The sequence below is a fragment of the Triturus cristatus genome, chromosome 2_1 (assembly GCF_964204655.1).
Source record: "Triturus cristatus chromosome 2_1, aTriCri1.1, whole genome shotgun sequence".
Classification (NCBI taxonomy): Eukaryota; Metazoa; Chordata; class Amphibia; order Caudata; family Salamandridae; genus Triturus; species Triturus cristatus.
In genome coordinates this window covers 52,206,636-52,224,375 of record NC_140581.1, presented here as the reverse complement: position 1 = coordinate 52,224,375, position 17,740 = coordinate 52,206,636, and positions in this window count along the sequence as shown.

The following is a 17,740-nucleotide window of genomic DNA, read 5'->3' as shown; positions in this document are numbered from 1 at the left end:
CTCCATAATGAGCTGCAGAAAGAGATGTCACTGCCTGCATACTGTGCAGCACATGAACAAATGTTACTGGTGCATACATTGCAGCACTGGAGCAGATGCGTCACAGCCTGCATGCCATGGAGTACCGAAGAAGATGCGTCAGAGCCTGCATACTATGGTGTACAGAAGCAGATGCATCACAGCCTGCATGGTTTGGAGCACAGAAGCAGATGTGTCACACCCTGCATGCTATGGAGTACAGAGGTATATGCATCACAGCCTGCATACTATGGAGTACAGAAGCAGATGCATCACAGTCTGCATACTATGGAGTACAGAGGCAAATGTATCACAGTCTGCATACTATGGAGTACAGAAGCAAATGTGTGACAGTCTGCATACTATGGAGAACAGAAGCAGATGCATCACAGTCTGCAGACTATGGAGTACAGAAGCAGATGTGTCACAGCCTGCATGCTATGGAGTACAGAAGCAGATGCATCACAGTCTGCAGACTATGGAGTACAGAAGGTGATGTGTCACAGCCTGCAGACTATGGAGTACAGAAGCAGATGTGTCACAGCCTGCATACTATGGAGTACAGAAGGTGATGCGTCACAGTCTGCATACTATGGTGTACAGAAGCAGATGCATCACAGTCTGCATACTATGGGGTACAGAAGCAGATATATCAAAGCCTGCATGCTATGGAGTACAATAGCAGATGCGTCACAGTCTGAATACTATGGAGTACAGAAGCAGATGTGTCACAGCCTGCATGCTATGGAGTACAGAAGCAGATGCATCACAGTCTGCAGACTATGGAGTACAGAAGGTGATGTGTCACAGCCTGCAGACTATGGAGTACAGAAGCAGATGTGTCACAGCCTGCATACTATGGAGTACAGAAGGTGATGCGTCACAGTCTGCATACTATGGTGTACAGAAGCAGATGCATCACAGTCTGCATACTATGGGGTACAGAAGCAGATGCATCACAGCCTGCATGCCATGGAGTACCGAAGAAGATGTGTCACAGCCTGCATGCTATGGAGTACAGAAGCAGATGCATCACAGTCTGCAGACTATGGAGTACAGAAGGTGATGTGTCACAGCCTGCAGACTATGGAGTACAGAAGCAGATGTGTCACAGCCTGCATACTATGGAGTACAGAAGGTGATGCGTCACAGTCTGCATGCTATGGAGTACAGAAGCAGATGCGTCACAGCCTGCATACTGTGGAGCACAGAAGCAGATGCGCCACATCCTGCATACTATGGAGTACAGAAGCAGATGTGCCACAGCCTGCATGCTATGGAGTAAAGAAGCAGATGTCACCAACTGCATGTAGCATACTGTAAAGCATAAAAGCAGTTATACTACTGCTTGCATACTGTGCCGCATGGAAGCAGACCAGCAGTCGTACAGGCTATTGCCTGGATGGGGTGTGTTTTGGGGGGCTGGTGGGTTAGGAGCAATAGAGAGGCTGCTGCCTTAGGAGTAGTGAGAGATTACTGGTAACACTGATGGTGCAGTATGAGTAGCTCACTACTGTGGAGAAGAAAGGGCATCAAAGGACAGGGGAGATGTGGCATGAATCAGCTGAAAACAAGTATTAAAGTTGCTTTCCAACTTGGCCTAAAGTTTGAAAAAAACACAATACAACACTGACAATGCTGACCTCTTTATAGCTTGTTCTTAAACTTTTTGTTATGTTGCACTGTAAAAAATAATTGGCATACAATTTCACTAATAACTATATGAAAAATACATGATGCAATCCCCATTTGCAAAATGGGCATGGTTTCAGTGCACATGTGCTACGTATTGTGTCCTTTATCTGCAAAAACCTCCAAAAGATTTTATTTTTGTGGTTTGAGAGATGGGCTGTTCAAAACTCCTGGGCACTCTGCAAAAATGGACACCGAGAGAAGTGGAGTTAAGGGGGGGTTAGAATAGGACATTTGGATTAGGGACGGGTTGCTGAGAAAGAGAATATTGACAGAAGCATAGGGAACAAGCATTAGACAATACAACAAATGTCTGTATGTATGGCTATTCGTATGTGGTGAGACATTAACTACACTGCGGGTGGGTCTCAAATAGGGAAATTAGTTTGAGTCTTTAAAAGGGTGGGCTCGGCTGAAAGAGAGCCTTGGAGCGCTATGCATTCCAAGCTTCAAGTACAAATAAAGAAGTGCAGGCAAACCAAGCTGTACTTTGAGGCTTAGTGAGGGAGGGCTCAGCTAAAAAAGAGGCTTGCCACACGATGTGTTCAAAGCCTCATATACCACTATATGACAGAAAAAAAAACAGAGCTAACTTAAAATGCATGCAGCAAGGAGGAGAATAAGTAGGTAAACGCATTGTGGTACAATTGTTACCGCATTGTGCAGGAGAGATTAGGTAAACAAGCACAGCACAAGCGCTCTGGTGGAAAACATTAAAAAAATAGTTCTCCAAAAGTAGATGGATACAGTAGTTTGCCGATGGGAAATTCATAAGAGAAGCAACAGGAGGAACACACATTGGTAAATAGAGGAAATAATGCTACAACCAATAGAAATGGAGGAAAAGTAAGTGGCATGCACAGGAAACAATGAAAAGCAAGAAAAGAGAAAGCGGAATGGAAGCCCTTTTCAGGTCATATTAAAAACATTAGATTTCATTAGCACAGCACAAGCGCTGTGCAGGCGAAACCTAAAAAGGCAGTGAAAGTACAAGGGGTAGAATTAATGTTGATTTAGAGTTGTGTCAATCAGATGTAATGCTGGTGTGATATATTTACTGTGTGCACCACGTTGTTGCTGATAAATTGTAGTATAACTTCTGAAAAAAGGCAGTACAACAAATGTCACAGTAGCAAGAAGACTTTAAGCCATCCTCTGGGAGCTTGTTCTACGGAATTATTGTGTAACACACACCTCATATGACATCTCTAACCTTAGGCTGAAATATTTTGTAGGTAAGATTCAGTTAGATGTTAAATTATGTGATGTCTTGAGAAATACTTTTTGTAAGATGGCAATTTTCAAACTGACCTGACCAAGGTTGTACAATGCAGAGCCCCAGATGATCGAGCTTTTGTTGATGACAAGTTGATGACCAGTGGGAGCGGACGGGTCAAACGTGCCAACTTGGATTTCTCTGGAGGTTCCATTAGGATAGATAATCCAGTTTAATATGTCATACTGAGGCGGCCCATCGCCTGCGTCATCAAATTCAAAATCAACTCCAGAAGGTGTCTTAAAATGAATCCTCTGAAGGAATCTGTTCAGCTATTAAAGTACAGATTAGAAGCAATAAACAAGATGCTGACTGTATTACCAAAGCTCATTAACCTTCACAACGTATATTCATTGTTGTTATAAATGTAGCAAAATTAAAAATTAAACACTGGTCATAAATCATCAAATCATTTCACTATCCAGGGAGTTTGCCAAGGAATCTGTTCCTTCGGATTTTGCTCCTGAGTCTTATTCCACGATTGCCATAAACCCTTCAAGGAAATATGGGTAATTGGGGTCCATAGTCTGTCAGGTCCCCTATTTGTTTTTTAACACATGATCCTTAGAACAGGTCCAGGATATATTCATAACGTGACTCAGACATTCCACAAAGAGGTTCTATCTGTTTTTACCCAGAACCTGATTGGCCTGAAGAATATGTCTTACATTTGCGTGATGTATGTAGGGTGGTTTCCATTTATTTGGAATTCAGAGCCCTTTTTTGTCATTGTGAAAATCTCATTCTGTACTTTGGTGAAACCCATCAAGGATTATGACCTTCATCAGGTACTTTAGATTGATAGATTTAGTCTGTTTGCTCTCTCCTTTGCTTGTAATGTGTTGAGTAGGAAACTGCCTAGGCCTGTTCAGGCATGTTCTATTAGAGGCATGGAATTTTTTTTAAACAGTGGTGCAGACTACCTCTTATGGTGACATGTGCTCCGTCAAAACTTGATCTTCATGTTCTATGTCTGGGACAAATTACATTCTGGATATGACTTCCCAGGATTCTTTATCACCAGTATTGTATCTGCTGACGCATGATCTGTGCAGGGTCCAGTAACTGTTACTAAAGGTCCACTGGGTGCTTCACTCTTTTTTAATGTTCATACATTTTGGTTTGTAAGGTACAATTCTGACACTGCTAAGGGCTTGAGAATTTCATCCTGTGTAAATGATGGGGACAAGGATCATAGATGAAAGGTATTGCCTATATTACTTCCCAGTGATCCCCATTATCTGTTGCTTTCCTCTTCATTGAAAGCCTTCCTTCCCATCACCCTTCTTTTTGGACTGGGTCATTGATTTGAGGTTTGCTGCTTATGAGCAGGAAGAGAGGTGTGCATGGTCTACCTTTCTGGGGTTTGTTGCTTTGCAAAACATTATTTCTGAAAGCCAAGAGAATGACTGCTAAGGAGCTTGTATCACCTCTTGTTTCAATGCCTGGGACAAGTAAGAAACCATCAGCATAATTGAAAACAAAAGCGAGGTTAGGCTCTGATAACATTAGGAGCAGTCTCACCTGCCCACATCTGTGGTCTTTTAAAGAATGTGTAAAGACTGCAGCCATATTTAAGTTTATTTTGGTCTGAATGCTTAGTGTGAAAGCCAGTTTCCTCTGCAGCTGAGATCAAAGAGAAGAACAGGGGATAGTGGGGTCCTGAATTCTAAATGTCTTCACTCAATCAATATAAACATGGGGTAACATTCTACAGGAAGCAGGCAATGGAACACATTAGCACCTCAGAGCTTGTGCTGCAAACGTCAAGCACCACATAATAGTAGGTGGGGGTGTCAACAGATGAGAGCAGGTAAGAGCTCCACAGAGTAGTGCAAGGCTAATCATCTCTGTGCTGGACAGTTTGTTTATTATGGCGCCTGCTGAAGAACCATTTTGAAGTCGGCAAGGCATGTGTGATTATCTTGCAAGCCAAAACAAACACTCTTATGGCAACAAAAACAAGGTGATGGATGGAATGCTTGAATTAATCCCAGCAACTGCCAATTACTTGAGACTGGGATGCATTGCAGACAGAGAAGGAAACCCGAGGATACCAAGGGACCAAGGGAAATCTTAGACCAATGAGGAACAAGGGTCCCTAGGCATACAAGTGAAATCCTTGCTACACACTTATAATGCACATGGAGGAAGTCAAATAATCAGTAATTTATTTGTATGCAAAGTTAAAATTCATTCTTTTAGGGATATGAACCCCTATGGGATGCACCAAAACAGGTACTGCAGAAACAAACAGACAAAAGAAAAGGGTTGTGAGATCAAAAATTATACAGAATCAAAAAGTCACATTTCTTAATAAAATAAAACACAACTGCACCCAAAGTGCATTTTTTCAAATCCATGCGGTCCCCTTAACATCTGGGATCACCATCATCATTGGCTGTAATTCACCTTGCATTAGGTTACAACGCATATTTACTGATTTATTGTATATTTATTATGTAGCAAAGAAAATATTGTATTGTCCTAATAATGATCCCTGATGTTAAGGGGATCAAAAAGTTGTCACAAAACCCCCTAAGTAATTACCAGTGGCTGAGATTAAGTCAGTCAAGCCCTTTTGTGTGTACTCTAGTTCTTACATTGATTTAACAAATGCTAATTATGTGATTTTTTGATCAAATGCAAGGGCATCCTTTTAATCTCTTGTTTGCAGACAACTTTAGATGTCCTGCATGAGGTCCTGCCATGGCTTAACAAACATCCATCACTACATAACACACAAAATATAAGAAAAGACATACATATATTCATGCTTACAGATACGGAAAGGGGCTTTTGCACATTCCCTTTCACCTGGCACTACGCATTGGACAATGGGGTGGCCAATCAGTAGTGGTATCAGCCATTTTGTGGATGATCATACACACATTGTCATTAATGTAATGATTTATTTTCTTGTTTTATAATTGAGAGGGGCTCCATATAGACTCTGCAGCATTTGCCTACCAAACTCTTTCCCAGTAGCTCTGCCTTACTGTGCTTGGCCTTTCTGTCCCACCCAGGCAGGGTTTGAGACCGCACACTGCTCGGTCCCGCTTGTGCTTTGCTGCCGCGCCAGTAATTCTTTCATTTTTCTTTTCCTTATTTTTCCCCAGTAATTCTTTCTTTTTTCTTTTCTTTATTTTCCCCCTGCATCCCCCCACTGTAGCCAATAATGCTGTTCCCCCTGACTAAATTGTGTCCGTGTCAGAATCTCGCTGACTGTACCCACTGTTCCATTGTGTAATTGTGGAATTGTCCTTGCACTGTAGGCAACTCTGTAGTCTGTGCCTTTTCCTCATATTCGCAATGCTAATCTTTTCTCCTGTCGCAACCCACCCCCGCTCCCGCCTTCCTGCTGCACGTCCCTGCCCCCTTCTCTACTTAATGGCGACCGAAGCACAGTCGCGCCACTGGCGCACCAAAGGCGCACCTAAGGCAAGCCCGTCTGCGCCCGTCCACAACCCGAACACGGCTAGCACCTGGAACCCTGGATCTCCGGGACCCCACCGACACAACTCTGCTGAACTCCATGGACAGATCTCATGCAGATGCTGCCGAAAATCCTTTACCATCGACAAAACCCCCACAACCACCAAAGACCCACCGGACGCACTTGCCACCGAAACCCTGACTTGCATTGTCCTCAACCTGCACTCCCTGCACTGACACGCTGTAGAGATCTGGGACCTGATCAACACCACCTTGTCCGACATTGCCTTCATCGTGGAAACCTGGACCAACGCCACCTCCAGCCCCGACATCGCCACTGCCATCCCAGAGGGCTACAAGATCCAGAGAAAGGACCACCCCCACTGCCCAGGAGGAGGACTCACCATCGCACACAAGACCCCCTATGACTTTCCACATCCAGCACAAGTGACCCCCACTGCAACACAGAAAACCTCCACTTCCAGATCCAGACCAGCCCCAGAACCATGCTACGCGGCATCCTCATCTATAGACTGCTGGGACCTCTCACCCAGTCCGCAACTACCTACCAAGCTCACTGCACCCCACGCCATCACCTTCATGGACTATGTCCTGCTCGGGGACCTGAACTTCCACATTGGCAACTGCGACAACCCCGACTCCACCACTCTCCTTGAAAAACTCGACAACCTAAGACTGAAGCAGCTGGTCAACACACTCACTCTGAAGAACCAGAACCTTATGGGTCTGGCGGCGCAGGGTACACCTTAATCTCCTGGGTTCACCTGCTTCATCGAACAGAGACACGGGACACTCTGTTAGGCGTATAAGATCAGATTTATTAGCTGCAGCAAGTACACTTGTCCCATAAGTACACACGGTATGTTCTCAGGAGACTGCCACTTTACTCCGTGGCGCACAATCTTTTATAGCGCATAGATAGCATACAGATTAACAAAGAACACTCCCAATGCATACATGAAGAACCAATAAGGAAAGTTCGAAAACAAGACATATCCAATGAAAAGAGTTCAAAAACAAGATATCGAGTAACCCAAATAAATCTCTCCTCCAACTGTGTTTGTCACCCCTCCCCACAGGTTAATTAATTATCGCCTGTAGCTGACTTGCAGGTGGCAGGACACATTTGTGTGTTTTGGAGGACAGTTGTGAAATGAGAGAATACAAGCAGAGAACAGCGAAGGCCAGAAGATAAGATAAAGTCAGAAGAGAATAGTGTGAACCAACAGATAGTTGAGACAGGGATTAGGAAAACCAGACGGGGATTAGTGTACTCGGCCAGTCCCTGACACCAGCTTCGTAAACAGAGGCAGAAGGCTATTTTGACACGATGCCGCAGGAAAAGCAGAAAAGACTTTGTTTGCCGTGCTGCCTGAGTGAGGGCAACACAAAATGGCGGCGGTACACAAAATGGCGGCTCAATACGATCGAGATCGAAAATCGAATTTCCTCAGACCCTCCTTTTGCCAGAACTCAGGCAAAAGACACAGACTCACGTTAATCTGAGTCGATATCAATGGCCATGAGGTCATCAAGCTGTTGCTGCAACATCATTTTAATGTTCTCTGTTTTCTGTGACTTTGGTCTTGGGATGCACACAGTAGCACAAAGATCGCAGATGGCGGGGCCACAGTGCATACAGAGACAACAAGAGAAAATGATGGCTAAAACCATTCCAAGGAATGTTAATACCTTCCATCCCCATTTAGACAGTAATCCCCAAAACCATCCCAATAACAACCAATCTTCTTCGTCCTGATGAATCGACTCGGAGATTACATGTAATTTAGAGATAGCTTGGTATACCGTCGGGGCATCGTCAGGTATATAAATACAGCAACTAGATCTGATCAGTTTACAGACTCCACCACGGTCCGCAAGAACAACATCAAAGGCAACTCGGTTCTGTAATGTCATAAGACGATCCGCCTGTAGTTCTGCTGTGATATTACTCAAAACTCCTACAGTGATGTCTATAGTAGTCTCTACAACACGAACCAGTTGTCTCATATTTCTGCTGTTGGCCATAGGACCCCAAAAAGGAAGATTTGAAAAAGCAGTGTATGTAGGGGGAAGAAGGAATGCTATATAGCATGTTCCAGAAAAACCAGTCGGCAACCACGTATAGGCTCTTTCGTGGCAGATAAAATACGTGCCCTAGATGGTACTAGCGGCGGCGACTTCGGAGATGAGTGGATGTATGTATAGGAACATAAGCTTTTTCTTTGTTCGGTGTCAGTAGTCTGGCCATTTATTTGCAAACAGAAATTGCCTTGATGAGGAATAGTCCATATTGGTGGAGATTTTCCCTGTTTAACTTTATCACTAAGGCTAGTGATGTAATGAGTGACGTTCCAATCAGTATATGCTTTTCTCTCATCAACAGAAATTTTACTATTCTCCATGATTTTAGCCATAGCTACCATTCCCTTTATCAACGAACTATGACTAAAATCTGGTCCACCAATATATGAACTGACAGGTCGTTTAAATCGGCTCTGATATGCGTTGGAGAATATCACAAAATAAGCCGAAGCGGAACCTTCATAAGAGAACGGAAGGACTAAATATGGCATCCCTTTATCTGTGGTATGAGGCATAAGTCCACACACCCATCAGTCGGTTGTATTGATTATTAATTGGTGCTGGTGCAATGACAGGATAAATGAATTATTGTAGTATTCGGTTCTTCTGATGAGTTCATGTTGAGGAAGTGTATAAAATAGATGTGGAGAGATAGTAGAATAAAAAAGGCAAAGAGATAGAAGTAGGGACAACTTTTGGCTGCATAGCGTGAATAATACAACCTATACACGCCAACAAAATACACAATAATCTAAAAACATATAACGTTACACCACAACGACTGTACATTAGTTTACAATACTTTTCTCTCATCTTGTCCTTTTTCTCTCTTTCTCCTAATGTAGTCTCCATCTTCTAAGTGGATGCTCACGGCAATCTTCCTCAATCACTTGGTTATGATTATCTGCCGTCCTATGACACTGCACGTCCTGCAGGCCTATTGCCACTACTCAGGTCACAACCAAGACTCCTATCATGACCCTGGGTAGGCAAAGCAAGCGACTCAAGAAGGTCAGTTACCAACTGACCATGCTGTATCTTAGTGCCGTGGGAGGTAAGAAATCCCCTTTCCTTCCACAGACGCCCAAAGTTAAACGCCACACCAAACGCGTACTGGCTGTCGGTATATACATTCACTCTTTTTCCTTTAGATAACACACACGCTCTGGTCAAAGCTATCAGTTCAGCTGCTTGAGCTGAATTATGTCTGATGCGTGCTGTCTCTACGATTGTATGCAAGGTAGTAACAGCATAAGCTGAAGTTGTCTCTCCATTAGGGAGCTTAAAACAAGAACCATCCACCCATAGGATTCCATCCGGATTCACTAGTGGCGTATCTTTTAAGTCAATTCTACCTTTTGTCTCTTCCTCAGTACGGAGAAAGCAATCATGTTGTTCTTGAACACCTTTCTCTTCCAGAAGAGGCAACAAAGTAGCTGGATTTAAAGTGTTACATCGTTTGATGTGCACGTGACTAGCCCCGAGTGTCAGCTCATATCCAGACAAACGAGCACTTGTAAGATGCTGCGTTTTCGTCCTATTTAGCAAGGTATCCACTGCATGTGGTACCATAACAATGAGAATATTATCTAGCACCACTCCAGCAGACTGACGAATAGAAATTGCTGCTGCTGCTGTTGCTTTAAGACAACTAGGCAATGCCTTAGCTACTGGATCTAACATAGCCGAAAAATAGGCACACGGTCGCTGTTTGTCTCCAAATCGTTGCGTTAAGACTGACAACGCACAACCTTCTCTCTCATGGACATAGAGCATGAAAGGCTTACTGTAATCAGGAGTACCCAACACAGGAGCAGAGCACAGAGCAGCGCGTAAGTCAGTAAAACTCCTCTGACATTCGTCAGTCCACGGAAGGGGCTGAGGTGTATCTTTCAAAGTGAGTGCCAACAGAGGTTTGGCCAACAAAGAAAAGTTCGGAATCCACTGCCTACAATAAGAAGTAATGCCCAGAAAGGCACGCACCTCTCTTTGTGTGGATGGCACAGACATTTGCGCAATTGCTTGAATACGGTCTGGGGTTAATCGCCTTCCCTCCTTTGATAAGAGATGACCCAAGTAGGTAACCTCTCGGCGAACATATTGTAGCTTAGAAGGTGAAACCTTATGATTAAGATCATACAAGTGATGCAACAATGCAACAGTCACATTCTTACATATATCCTCTGTATCAGCAGCGATTAACAAGTCGTCCATGTACTGTATAAGAGTAGCACCAGACGGCAAAGGAAAAGCATCAAACTGACATTTCAGAGCTTGACTGTAAATAGAGGGGCTCTCACAATAGCCTTGGTGTGCGCGCTTGAACCGGAAGCTTCGGCCTCCAAGAGAGAAGCCAAAAATATCCCTACTCTCTTCGGCAATGGGAATACTAAAGAAAGCATTTTTAAGATCAATAACGGAAAACCAAGCCGCTGTGGAAGGTATCATTGTCAACAGAGCAGTGATATCTGGGACAACAGGAAACTGCGGTACAACAATTTTGTTTACCTCCCGAACATCAATTACAAAGCGATAAACAGGAGGCTGAGAAGGATCAGTGCGTTTAAGAACAGGAAGAATAGGACTACTACATATGTTTCCTCTTGTTTCCTCAACTACACCCTTCTGAATCAAATCATGAATGATTTCCAAAAGCGCTCTTTCACCTTCAGTGGAAATTCTGTATTGAGGAATGCGTGGCAATTCAGCATTGGGCTTGAGAGTAACAACATAAGGTGGGATCTCAAGACAACCAACATCATTTGGACCCGTAGCCCAAAGCGTTGCAGGAAGAGAGAGCAATTCGGGTGGAAATTGATCTTTAGACAAATACATTGGAGAAGTCAATTTTTGTCCTAAAGTAAGATGTACACCAGAAGAAGAACAATATATCGTGGCATGCATTCTTTTCAATAAATCCAAGCCCAACAGATTCTCGCCGCAACCATTCGTCAAGAGAAGCGGAGCTTCCAAATCATAAGGGCCAATTGAAATAGGCAGAGGGCAAGAGACCGGATTACGAACTGGGGCGCCAGAAAATCCTACAGATATATTTGTTAAGCCAGACAAAGGTGCCCCAGGGAGTTTAGAATGAATGATAGAACTTCTCATCGCACCAGTATCTAAAAGAAATGGCTTTGAAACACCCATTGTAGTGACATTAACATAAGGTCCATTCTGATCTACTGGAATCGACACATCTCCCTTACTTTGTCCATGGCTGTCCTAGTTAGCATGAAGACTTTTATTTTCGCCTTCAACATAATGGTCATCATTGTAATACTGTGTAGACCGAGCGTTTTGCTGATCAAAGTAGTTCATGGAATTTGGAGGAGGAAGGGAACGCTGTTCTTGGGTCAACACAGCTCGACCTCTACCTCTGTTTGCTGACTGGAGGCCACCACGACCTTGTGGAGCAGATAGTGCTCCATTTCGCTGTAATAAAACCGGACAACTATTCTTAAAATGTCCTTCCTCCCTACAATAGGCACATTGATTAGGACCTAACAAAGGCAGCGGAATAAACGGCTCAGGCTTTTGATACACCCTTTGAAACTGCGAAGGCTGTTGAAACTGGGGCTGAGCATAACGAGGAGGATAAGCCTGTTGTAGAAGAACCTTCGTTTTCAATTCTCTAGTCTTTTTCTCTTGCTTTTCTTTCTCCTCTTTATCTCTGTTCCCATAATATTGAGCAGCAGCCAATATCTGGGCAGAAGAAGAAACAGCCCATATACTCTCTGAATCCTTCAACTTGTGGGAAGTAAATTAAATACGAACTTATCTACAAATAATCGCTGTCCACCCTCTGTAGTCATATCTTGGCCACTATGATCAATAAACGTCTCCTCAAAACGAGTGAAGAAATCAGAGACACTCTCATCTTTCTTCTGTTTACACGCCGCTAGTTTATCCCAATTAACTCGCAAGGCGGGCATCATCGTTTTCATTAAAGTAATAATCCTACCAGGGAGTTCTGAAATCAAGCCTCAGGCTTAGCACCACCCACTTGGGCTATATCTGCGGCAATTATAGCGTCCCAATCGCCACCCAACTCTTGAGCGTGATCCTCTCTACGAATCCTAGCCCATAACGCTTGTGGGACTACATTTCCCATCAACATATCAATATTGGATAGATTCATAATACAGGCATCAACAGTCTGAGACAATTCTTTATATTAACCCGCAGGATTCTTACGAGGATCCGGTAGAGACTGTTTAAGAGCCAAAACTTCAGATCTCTTCCAGGGGACATGTACCCATATACGCTGGAAGTGAGCGGGAACAGCTGGATTAACAACCTGGGCTGCAACCGCTTCTTTCCACACTGGAGGAACCTCTCTCATTGGATAATTTTTTAATGTTAGCCTAACCGAAGGATCGGAGTCAAGAAAAGTCTGCGAGGAAAATAAGGATCTAAAGGTAACAAGTGTCCTTACAGCGTCCTCAACCTTGGAACCCACAATGAGTCCTTTATCGAAGTCAGCCTGAACATCTAACAGACCCTGAGGAACCGAACCCAAATCCATGTCTTCCCATTCTTTAACGAGAGTGTCACACATAACATTGAAAACATATCTCTGCGTGGGCGCATTCCATTGTGAAAAGGTGGACATAATATCGAGCACACTATATTGGGGACCCTACTTGATCCATTTGCGAGTGAGAGAGTCCAACCTTTCCCGTTCTTCGGAATCTGGAAACTGACTATGAGACTGTCTTTGAGAAAAAGCCGGAGACACATTTAAAGCCTCAAAGAAAGGAGATAAAAGACCAGAGACAATATCTGTGAGTCGTTTACGCACAGACGGAGAATTGGACATAAGGATAGGGGACAAGGTATTAGGCGAACTGACAGAAGGGGAACCAGTAATTACAGGAGGAGCAGAAGGCAAAGGAGATCGAAGTTCAGGAGATGAGGGCAAAGGAGTCGAAGGCAAAGCTGGTAGGGGCAATACATGAAGGGGCAAATGTGGAAGAGCCGGTGCAGGCGGAGGTACAACTGGCGGCTGAACAGGCTGTAACAACGGGGGTGCATTAGCACCTTGTACATAGGGCGGAGGCAATCTCAATAAGTGAGACATCAAGGGATCTTCCTCTAAGTCCTTTCTTTTATTCTTTTATCAGGAGGGGAAGTAGGCAACACCGGATAGCATTTATCTATCGCCATACGATGCTGTCTCTCTGAAATTTCTATCGCATTATCAACTTTATCATCTTTAAACTGCTGAGCAGCCTGTATAATCATCATACCGTGTGCTTTCTTATCTCGTTTTGCTTGCTTAATTTCTCTTTGTTTGGCTTCCTTATGCCAAAGGCGGAAAGAGTCAAACATTGCCGGCCGGGCTTTTCTTTTAAATAAAATTGCTTCCAAATTATCTAGTATATCAGGCTCAAAGCTACCATTTTCTGGCTACTTTAAAACACCATCATTCTTCGTGTATCGGATCCATGCCTCGTTAAAGGCAATGGGGCCAACACCATGTTTAGAATAGAGCTCATAAGTGGGAGTTCCAACCCCAATCCCTATCACAACCAAAACAACAAAGTTTCCTAAACTTACTCAGACCAGGCATCGTTATTTCACTGGACTGTTTACAAACATCAAGGGGGTTAAATCAATTAACACAGCCCAAATGTACTCACCCCTCGGATTCGGCATTTGCAATAGCCGAATCAAAGACCCAAAGACCAAACAAAATTGTGGGAGCTACCCACCAATACTTAACTAAGATGTCTTCTTACGCCAACAGAGGCCCGTCTATCGTCTCGCTTTACCATACATCACCAAAAGAGGGCCAAGGCAGGGCGGTAGTCAGGGCAGCAGTTGTCAGTAGCCGTCAGGAAGGAGTAAACACGCTGCAAAAGACCTTCGGACCACTTCAAAACCAACTCTGCACCTAAGCCCACCTGGCACCCGCCACGAAGGAACTGGAGCAAGGTAACTGAGGAACTCCTCAACACCACCCTCCTCCAAGACCCCCCCCAGTGCCACGACTGATACCAACTCCTCAGCTATGGAATTTCATCTCTGGATTGACAGCTGCGCCGACAAGCTATCACCCCTCCGCCACCCTGCCAAACAATGACATATGAAGGCCGCCTGTTTCACCACAGGACTGCAAGAAGCCAGACGCTCCTGCAGATGCTACTGTAGCACAGAACAACCACAGGCTCGCCCTGAAGGAATACCACCAGCCCATAAGAGACACCAAATGGACCTCCATAAGAAACAAAGTCCAGACCAACTCGACCAACGCCAAGGAACTGTTCAGCATCATACAGCAGTTCCCAAAACCCCCCAGCAAAGCCACGGACTTCACTCCTTCCCAGGAACTCAGCGACAAGCTCAGATCCTATTTCCATCTGAAGATCAAGGCCCTCTATGACATCTTCAGTGAACAGACACCGGACACCACCACCCCCCCATGCCACCGATAAGCCATCCATCAAAACCTGGAATCCCGCCACCGTAGAACACATCACAGCGACCATGAAGAAAACCCACTCAGTAGCCCCTACAGACCGCTACGCACCGCACATATTCCACAGGGCCACCATCGCCATCACACCCAAACTAGGACGGACCACCAACGCCTCCTTCAGGTCTGGCATTTTCTGAGATGACTGGAAGCGGGCAGAAGTTAAACCCCTCCTCAAGAAGCCAACGGCTGACCCATCAGACTGGAAAAACTACCGGCCCATCTCTCTCCTCCCCTTTGCGGCCAAAGTCACAGAGAGACTCGTAAACCCACAACTGACAGCCTTCATCGAAGAGAACTTCATCCTGGACGCCTCCCAGTCTTGATTCCACAGAAACCACACTACCGAGACTGCTCTCCTCTCAGCCACCGACAACATCCGCATGCTACTTGACCAGGGACACACTGCGTCCCTCATCCTGCTAGACCTCTCCGCAGCCTTTGACACCATCTCACTTCGCACACTCAAAGCCAGACTTCACTACGCAGAGATACAAGGAACTGCCCTCGACTGGATCCATTCCTTTCTCTCCGGCCAAACCCAGAAGTTCAGACTCCCTCCCTTCCTCTCCGAACCCCCTGATATCAATTGCAGAGTACCCCAAGGATCATCGCTCAGCCCCACACTCTACAACATCTACATGGCCCCCCTCACCGACATCGTCAGACAGCATGGGCTCAGCATTGTATCCTACGCAGATGACACCCAGCTCATCCTCTCACTAAAAAAAAAAACTGAAGACACCAGACTCTGCTTCCAGGAAGGAATGAAGAACATGGCAGCTTGGATGAAAGACAGCTGTCTGAAGCTCAAATCAGAGAAGACCGAGGCCCTCATCCTCGGACCCTGCACCTCCGCCTGGGACAACACCTGGTGGCCCTCCACCCTCAGCAAACCCACCCACCACTACAGACCATGCATGAAACCTCAGCATCATCCTCGACTCCACCCTCTCCATGAACCGCCAGAGAAACGCTGTCTCCTCCCCCAGTTTCAACTGCCTACGCATCCTCCGCAAGACATTCAAATGGGTCCCCCCGACTGCAGAAGGACCGTCACCCACACACTCAGCAGACTCGACTACGGCAACGTCCATACGTCGGAATCAACAGAACCCTTCTACACAGACTCCAAACCATCCAGAACGCCGCAGCCAGACTTATCCTCGGGACTCCGCGCCACAAACACATGACCAAGCACCTACGAGACCTCCACTGGCTCCCTGTGGAGAACCTGGTCACCTTCAAAGTTCTCACCCATGCCTACAAATCTTTCAACAACATCGGGCCCAAATACCTCAACGAAAGAGTATCCTTTCACGTACCCAAGAGGAACCTCTGCTCCCCCGAACTCGCCCTGGCAGAGGTCCCCCGCATCAGCAAAAACAGAACTGGCGGAAGAGCCTTCTCCTACATCACGGCCAAGACCTGGAACGACCTCGCTGTGAACATCAGATGCTCCCGACCCTGCACATGTTCAGGAAGGAAGTCAAGACCTGGCTCTTCGACTGATCCGTAACTGGGCCCCCCCAGCGCCTTGAGACCCTCACAGGTGAGTAGTGCACTTTATAAACCCCTGATTGATTGATTGATGCTTCTCTAATGTGCATTAACATATTTTAATACATTTGAAAAGTTTTACCTTCATTTCTACAGCAATGTATTGCATGCAAGCCTCCTCCCTAAACATGTGCCGGTGGTGTCATGTGTTCCCTCATGCCTGGCCAAGCGTTCCGATTTTTTAGATCAGGACAGTGCTGCAATGGAACCCTTATGAGAAACTTGTAAAATGCTTCTCCTTTTCCCTAGAGTAGGACATTTTCATCCACTCTTTCATCATCTGGTGTTCAGCCCTGTCTCCTAGGGTTCTCCACATGCAATAGAAGATCCCCAGGGCAAGCTCCATAAAACCTTGGCATGGGAATGCGTCAGCAGAAGCAAAGGGTTGTACTGGAGCTGTAAAAAACTCAGAAAAGCCACAATATCTGATGCAATGATGTCACAAACGGATCCCCTGGATGCAAAACTGCACTAATCAAAACCAGTCACCTATTACAACCATTCTTCAAGTGTTTTTACTATTCAATAAAGGAGTACTATCCTAACCTAACAAAATAGCCCATTAACAGATGGCCCATCATCAGAGCTGCTGTCCCTTCGTGTCCAGAAATCGTGTCATCCCTTGGCTAGTGCAGGGAACTCTTGATAGCCAATGTCACAGACTTTTTATCGTAGGTGTTTTTTTAAACCAAAGGGTGTGACGTGGCCCATGTGGTCATTGTTGTTTTCCTTATGTGAGCCCGAGTCAGTGGCAGTGTCTCTGCTTTGTGCACGTTACTACACAAACGTATTTTGCTTTGTGCAACTTCAACATTCACATAGAATATTCCGCTGTTTTTTTGCATTCTGTTCTTTCCTGAGATTTTGACTGAACACTGTAGACAAGGTTGAACAACAATTACCCTTCTTATTTTGTTCTGATCAGGTCCCAGCATCTAGACAAAATATGCAGATGCAGCTGTTGTTTGGGAAAATACACTTTGGTCATATAGGTATGCACGAGTGGGTGACACACACTTGGAGAGAGATCTTTCCAGAGAAGGGAACATGACACACCTGTGATGGAGATCTTTCATCTATAGGTACAGAGTCTGCCATGAACACCCAGAGACCTTCTGATATAATCGTTTTGCTTCTTTAGAAGGGGAGGGAGGATAGGCAACACTGATGCA